Source organism: Mytilus galloprovincialis, chromosome 14 (genome assembly GCF_965363235.1).
Source record: "Mytilus galloprovincialis chromosome 14, xbMytGall1.hap1.1, whole genome shotgun sequence".
Taxonomy (NCBI): Eukaryota; Metazoa; Mollusca; class Bivalvia; order Mytilida; family Mytilidae; genus Mytilus; species Mytilus galloprovincialis.
In genome coordinates, this window is record NC_134851.1 from 57701378 (window position 1) to 57710233 (window position 8856).

At 32.3% G+C, this 8856-nt stretch overlaps 1 protein-coding gene across 1 annotated transcript in view; it reads left to right on the plus strand.

The window, feature by feature from the left end:
- LOC143058120 (uncharacterized) overlaps positions 1–8856 on the plus strand; it is a 183183-nt gene that overhangs the window by 148675 nt on the left and 25652 nt on the right. The window lies entirely within an intron of this gene.

Consider the following 8856-nt stretch of genomic DNA (forward strand, 5'->3'; position numbering starts at 1 on the left):
ATTAAAAGTTTGTTCCCATTGTTTAGAATTACCAAAATTAATCTTCTTTTTATCAAATATTGTACTATTTTATTTGCAATCAGTTATTTTTACCATCTTGAGACAAGTCTATTAATCAGAATTGAGATATAATGAGAATTAAAATACTTAAACAATTTCTTTTTGTGGAATAATAAAACAGTTATTGATTTATTTTGATGCATTTTATTAACTGTCATATGATTTCAATACTTTTAGTACATAATGATTGGCTGTTCTTCATAAAATAATTTTACTTTAAGGGAAAAAGATATTAAATTTTTGTACGCGTTGCCTAAAATGCAAATATTTCTTCATTTTACTGAAAATTATTGACCATCATTGGAATTTTGTACTTTTTATAGTTTAGAATAGTTATTTTTTCATAAAATTGAAAGAATATCAGAAAAATCCTACTAAAATTTTGTTCGCATTGTTTAAAATAATCAAAATTATTCTTCTTTTTATCAAAAATGATACTATTTTATTTGAAATCAGTTATTTTTACCATCTAGAGACAAGTCTTCTAATCAGAATTCAGATATAATGAGAATTAAAATACTTAAACTTTTATTTTTGTGGAATAAGAATGCAGTTATTGATTTATTTTGATACAAATTATTAACCGTCATATGTTTTCATTACTTTTTGTACATCAGGATTGGCTGTTCCTCATAAAACATGCTTACTTTAAGGAAAAAAATATTAAATTTTTGTACGCGTTGCCTAAAATGCAAATATTCTTCATTTTACTGAAAATTATTGACCGCCATTGGATTTTGTAATTTTTATAGTTTGAAATACTTTTTTTGTTCATAAAATTAAAGGAATGTCAGAGAAATCATACTAAAATTTTATTCGCATTGTTTAGAATAACCAAAATTATTCTTCTTTTTGTTAAAGATGATACTATTTTATTTGAAATCAGTTATTTTACCATCTTGAGACAAGTCTGCTAATTAGAATTGAGATGTAATGATGTACTGTTTATTGTTTAGGAGTAGTATTTTTTTTTATTAAAAAAAGACTATCAGAAAAATATAATGTAATGTTGTTTGCATTGTTTAAAATTGTTTCTATTTCTTGTTAAAAAATACAGCAGTTATTTTTGTAATTTGTTATTTTAAATGCTTCTATTGTGACGAGAATATAGAAAGTCCGTGATCATGATAAGTTTTTTTTAAGAATTTTATGATGATAAGGATACAAAAATTTAAAATATTGAAAAAAATAGACTACATTTTTCAATAACTGATTCTTTCATTTTGTTTTTCCCGAGAATGTTTGGAAAATAATAAAATAAAAACCGCGATGTAGACACCGTTTTAGAACTCGCCGATTTTGAAAATATATAACCTAAATAAAACGAAAAAGACCATTCTTTAATGATGATATTTTAATTTAGGTTTTATCTGTACATTTCTTTTCATTTCAATTCATAAAACTTTGCTAAATAATTAATAAACAAAATGTATAATTGAACGTTCGATTTTCAAGAGTCGCCATTTTAATTAGATTAAACGAAACTAAGATTCCGTAATTTAAATTAGTTTATCATGTGAAGTATTAAAGTTCAATCCGTCATCAAGGTCGATCGGTACTATCCGTCCGATCAGTCCGATCAGTCAATTAATGACGGATTGCTGACGTGAGTTTGACGCGAACTTGACTGATCGGTGACTGATCGATGACCGCTGACTGACCGCTGAAATAGTAACGCCTAAGGTTGCAAGTACTGTACAATGGGATTTCATTTCATTTGAATTGTCCTTCATAAAAATGTTTTATACATTAAAAAAGTAATTGTTTGGATCAATGAATAGCATTTATTTCTAATAAAGAAATAATGAAAGCATATATAAGATCACCCATCCTAAATCCCGACATCCTAAATTCGCATCTACTTATGGTGACACCTTACATCATGCATCAGTGATGATGACGCCCAAAGTTCGTACACCAGTGATGGTTTCATCATAAAGTAATACACAACTGATGGTGACGCCCTAAATTCACCAACCAATGATGGTGACACCATTAATTAACAGACCACTGAAGGTGAAACCCTTTAAATTAACACACTTACAATTGTGACACCCTTATAATTCACACTCTAAGGATGATGACCTTCTAAATGAAATCATCAATGATAAAGACACATCACTGGCTGTGACACAACAAAGTCAAAGACCTTGATAGTGGCTCCTGATATTCTTACATAAGATAACCAAGACCAATAAATTCACGCACCGCTGATAGTTATAAGGATGTATAAAATAACTGCTCATAGTTATGACCATAAATCAACAAATTTAATGATTACACATTAAATTCACACACCACTTATTATCACATCTTGAATTACCGCATCACTGATGTAAACACCTTAACATCTGGAATTAACTACGAATGTGCCCTATATTCATACACTACTGATGTTGACAACTTGAACTCATGAATCAGTGATGGTGTCGCACTAAACGCTATATCCAATCAAGACAGAAAGTGACACCAAATATTCACAAACCACTGACGACAACGACAACAATGTAGGCACTACTGATGTTAACAACCTACATATATTACACCAGTGATTCGGACGCTCTTAAATCAATCACCACTGATTGCGACACTTAACCATCTCAAATTCAAGCACCACGTATATTTACACACCACTGCTTGTGAAACACTTTTAAATTATCATACCAGTGAAAGTGAAGCTCAATTAAACCACTCACAACTCAAAATTAACAAACAACTGAAATGGAGACACCCTCGATGTGTCCGCGAATGAAGATGATCATAATCATCATTCACATACCAACTGACGATGATACATTCAATTCATCTAGCAATAATAGTAATAACCTTTATTATCACCCCAGTTATGATGACAGCCTATATATGCATCCGCCAATAACGATGATAATCCTAATTCTCACCAAACTTATTTTGACGCCTTTAATTCAATAAATTTAGTCACCACTGATGTTAGTATCACTAATACATACACCTCTGGAAGGTGAGACCCTGAAATATCAGACGACTGATAGTAACACGCTAAATCCAATCAACACTAAAGGTAGCACCCTATATTCACACACCACTGATGATTACATCCTCAATTTAAACCCCACTGATGATGACGTCATCAATTTATTAGTCAAAAATGTTGATAACCTTGCTACAAACACCACTGAAAATGACACCCTCAACTCAAACACCACCGATAATGAATCCCTCACTTCAACCACTAAAAATAGTGATATCCCAAATTTATACATTACTGACAAAAACATCCTGAATTCAAACACCACCCACGACGTTGCCTTACAATGTATAAACCGTTGATGGACATCCTGCTTTTGATACACTGATTTTGACACCTATGGTAACACCTTAAATCAAAACTCCAATAAGGATGAATATAATCGAGGGATGTTTTTTGTATCATTTATCTCAGTGCTCAATATCTCAGGTTTTCTCAGGTAACAGGCAAAATCAATATGATAGAAATATGAGAAACAAAGAACTGTGGGGTTGAATTATTTCTTTGTGTTAAACAGTTCATCAAAGACAGCTGAAAACTTTTACAAAAAAGTACTAGTTATAAATGTGACCTACCGAATTAGACTATTTACCGCATTTATTATCACATAAGCAATACGACGGGTGCCACATGTGGAGCAGGATCTGCTTACTCTTCCTGAGATCACCCCTAGTTTTTTTTGGTGAGGTTCGTGTTGTTTATTCTTTAGTTTTGGTTATCTGGTAACAGTCGGCTGTGAAAAGGAAGCAAGTAACAAGGTGATTATAGATATTATCTCCTCAGTCTGATCATATTTCTTTTTATATTGAATCATTAAAAAATCAGGTTGTTAATCAGACATGTTTAATGGACAACACATACTTGTTAGATTAAAATAAATAGTGTGTACATTTTCATCGCCAAACTAATTGATATAGTAAATATGTTAAAGGTGAATTTTTGGTTTTTCTAACAAAAAGATTATTATGTTAACCTCTGATTTTACATGGAGTTAATGCTATTAATCATACAGATACAGTTTGGATACAGAAAAATATTTTGATCATGATTGATACTTTATAGAATTATATAAAGAGAAATTTCAATTCAATTATCTTGTTACAAATGATTTGTACATTTAAAAAAAAAAGCATTTTACATAATCATTTGATCATAGTCATACAATTGTATTTAATTAATGTTTTGTAGAATATATGAATAATCCTAAATCCGGTAACCTGAATTTGCACCTACCTATGGTGACACTCTAAAATCAGGAATTAGTGATGGTGACGACAAAAATGTCGTACGAAAAACACTGACACTGACACCTAAAATTCACCTGCCACTGATGGTGGAACCTTAAATTCACATACCACTGATGATGAATCCCTTTAAATTCACACACCACTAACTGTTAAACCCTTTTAATTCATTAACCACTGATGATGACACCCTTTAAATACACACACCACTGCTATTTAAAGACAGCCTAAAAATTCACACATCTCTGATTAAACCGTTCCAAATTACACTCCAACGATGGTGACATCCTACATTAAAAAATCACTGATGGTGACAACTAATAATCAGACACCTTAGATAATCAAGATCCATTAGTTCATACAACAATCATATTACCATGATAACGGGTGTAGACGCCTTAAATTAGAATACATATGATGATGACATGGTAAATTCTCAAACTTCTCATAACAACACAATTGAGGCTGACATGGTAAAATGGTAAAACATTGATAGGCACAACATGGATGATGATAGGATTATTCGAAAACAACAAATGTCATAGTAAAGTTGCGAACGACTGATGATGACATTGTCCAATCGCAAAGCACTAACATTGTACGGTCACACTATTCATGATGACATGGTGATTTTGCAAACCACTAGTGGTCATATCATTGATAATGGTACGGTAAATTCGCACACCACGACATTGACGATGACATTGTACAATCGCAAAGCACTTACATTTTACGGTCACACTATTGATGGTCACATGGTGAATTGCAAACCACTGATTGTGTCACCTAACTGCACACAACATTGATAGTTATATCTTAAATTTTAACATCACCTATGAGACCAGCCTATACATGTATAAGCAAGTCACAAAGCTGACGCCATAAATTCATGCACCAATGATTATAACATTTATCAATTTTAACACCACTGATGATGACTGATTAAATTAAACTTTTAATGATGATGTCACATTAAATTTACACTACATTGATTTTGTTGGCTTTGATTCATACACCACTGGAGAGCAAAACCCCAAAATAACACACCACTGATGATGACTGATTAAATTAAACCCCAAAAGATGATGACACAATAAATATACACTATACTGATCTTGTTGGCATTGATTCATACACCACTGGAGAGCAAAACCCTAAAATGACACAGGACTGATGGTAACACAATTTATCCAATCATCACTGAATGCGATACCCTATATTTATAGAACACTGACGACAACAGCCAAAATGTGTCCGCTGCTGATGTTGATACACTTAATATATATCACCATTTATGTTGATGCCTGAAATTTACACAATACTGATGGTATCATCATAAATTTGACGCTTTTGATAATATCAGCAAATAATTTCACATACCACTTATAGTGAACACTGAACGCTTTTAACTTTACATACCAGTGAAAGGAAAGTCCAATCAAAGACTAGTAACAACACACTTATTTTGACACTTAGAATTAACACACCATCGAGATGGAGACACTTTAAAACTATCAACCAATATAAGTGATATTCTTTATTCACATACAACTTATGGTGAAACCTTCAATTCATCCATCAAGAATGGTGATATCCCTAATCATTACACAACTGGTGCTGACGTATTCAATTAATCAAGCAAATATATTGGTTTCCCTTATTCACACGCCACTGAATAATAAATCCTGCAGTTCATTCTTAAATAATAGTAACATCCTAGATTGACTCCTTAAATTCATCCACCTAAATGCTGATATCGCTTAGCCATCCATCCTTCAAAAATGGTGCTATCCGTAATTCATAGGCAACTGATAATAACTGTTTCAATTCATTCATAAAACATATGATATCCCTCTATCACATAATGAACCTCTCATGCCTATTCGGTCAATTCATCCATCAATAATGGTGAAATTCCATATTCTAACACAACTTTTTCAATTCATTTACAAAGAAATGGTGATGCTAATTCACACATCACTGTTGATGACACCCTGACTTAAATTACCACTGATAATAAAATTTAAATTCCACCATTAAAGATGAAACCACTAATACACACTACTGATGAGGATTCCATTACTTGATCCACCAATAATGATAATATCCGTCATTCCCACACCACTGACAATGACGCCTTTAATTCACCCGCAAATATTAATAATATCCATCATCTTCATGCCACTGATAATTACGCCTACAATTCACCGACGAATAATGGTAATATCCGTCATTCTCACACCACTCATCAGGACGCTTCTATTCACACTACAATAATGATTGTATCCGTTATTCTCACACCATTCATAATAACGCCTTCAATTCCCCCACCAACATAGGTTATATACGTCATTCTCTTACCACTGATAATGACGCCTACAATTCACCGATCTATTATGGTAATATACGTCATTCCAATACCATTGAAAATAACGCCTTCAATTCACCATCCAACAATGGTAATATTCTTCCTTCTCTTACCATTGATAATGACGCCTTCAATTCACACTACAATAATGGTTATATCCGTCATTCTCAACCACAAACAATGATAATATCCGTCATTCTCTTACCACTGATAATGGCGCCTTCAATTCATCCACCAACAATGGTAATATCCGTCATTTTTTATACCACTAATAATGTCGCCTTCAATTCACCCACCAACAATGGTTACATCCATAATTCTCACACAACAATTAATGATGCCTTCAATTGATACCACTATAAAAGTAATATTCATAATTCTCACACCACTGATAATGACGCCATCAATTCATCTACCAATAATTGTAATATCCATCATGTTCACACCACTGATAATGACGCATTCAATTCACTAACCTATAATGGTAATATCTGTCATTTTCACATCATTGATAATGAAGCCATCAATCAACCACCAATAATGGTAATATCCATCATTATTATATACTTAGACTAAATAACATATGATTTTTACTGTATGATAATAGCATTAAATAATGTAAAATCCATATTTTTCGAATTGATGCTTAGCGGGCTGATATGAAAATGTTATCACATGCTTCGATTGTTATCACATGCCTTTCCGTAACGTTATCGGATGGCATTCCGTTGATACTCGGCAAATTCCGGAAAATACACCTCAATACTACGTTTTCAGTGAAAAACATTACAAAGTAGTGTACAAAACAATTATTTGGATACTGGAAAGTGTATTGTGTAAAATAATAAAAAACAACAAAAAAAATTATAGAAAAAAAACTATTAATTAAAAGTTTAAAACATAGTTTAGAAAATGACTTTAAAAAAAAGTTGACTTTTCCAAACAGTGTTCTTTAGGTATATTGTTGATTTTTTTTGTCGATTCGTCCATATATTTTTCTTCATTGTTGAAGCATATGATAAAAAGATCATAACATGTCACTTTCCATGCGGCTCTTGGGCTGTTATTGAACCTAGGGCTGATAATACATGCGATATGAAAAATGCCATGTAATAATCTGATATTCTCCCCCCCCCTCTATAATGAAGCCTTTAATTCACCCATCAATAATTATAATAATATCCATCATTCTTAAACCATTGATAATGACGCTTTAAATTAACCCACAAATAATGGTAATATACATCGCTCTCACACCATTGAGAAAGACGCCTTCAATTCATCCACCAACAATGGTGATATCCGTCATTCTCACACCACTGATAATGACGCCTTCAATTCACCCACATATAATGGTAATAGCTGTCATTCTCACACCACTGATAATGACGCCTTCATTTCACCAACCAATAATGGTAATATCCGTCATTTAAACACCACTGATAATGACGCCTGTAAATCATCCACCAACAATGGTAATATCCGTCAGTATCACACGATTGATAATTACGCCTTCAATTGGTCCACCACCAATGGTAATATCCATCATTCTTACACCACTGATAATGACACTTTCAATTTAACCACCAACAATAGTTACAATGTATATCCGTCATTCTAGCACTATTAAATTCACCCCCCCCCCCCAATAAAGGTGATATACTAATTTACACACTCCTGATGAGTATATAAATACAAGTGTGACTGGTAATTTTATTCAGATAAGATCACTGATTTATGTGATATATATCATTCGTTTATTGTGTATTTATATTTATAACACAACATTGTCCAGTTTTTCATACAAGTGTTGATGTTTATTATTTTATTTTATTTTTTTATAACAGGATGGCCACACACCATTAGTGTATGCTGCATTAGGAGGACATCTGGATATTATAAGTTACCTGGCCAGCGTTGGATGTAATATAAATGCCAAATCCAAGGTACGAAAGATATATCTGCTGTCTGATCCTACTTCTGTTTATTGTTAATGCTTGAATCAAACAGGTTTAATACACAATACAATTTGTGAAATGTATAGGATTGGGTATCATTTTTACAAGCACTGAATCTATGTATGAGGTTTCAAAGTGTTATCTTGATAAAGTCTGATAACAAGTTGTGTTAACATGTTTGGTCAGCTGATAATAATCGTACAAGTCTTTCTAAATTCA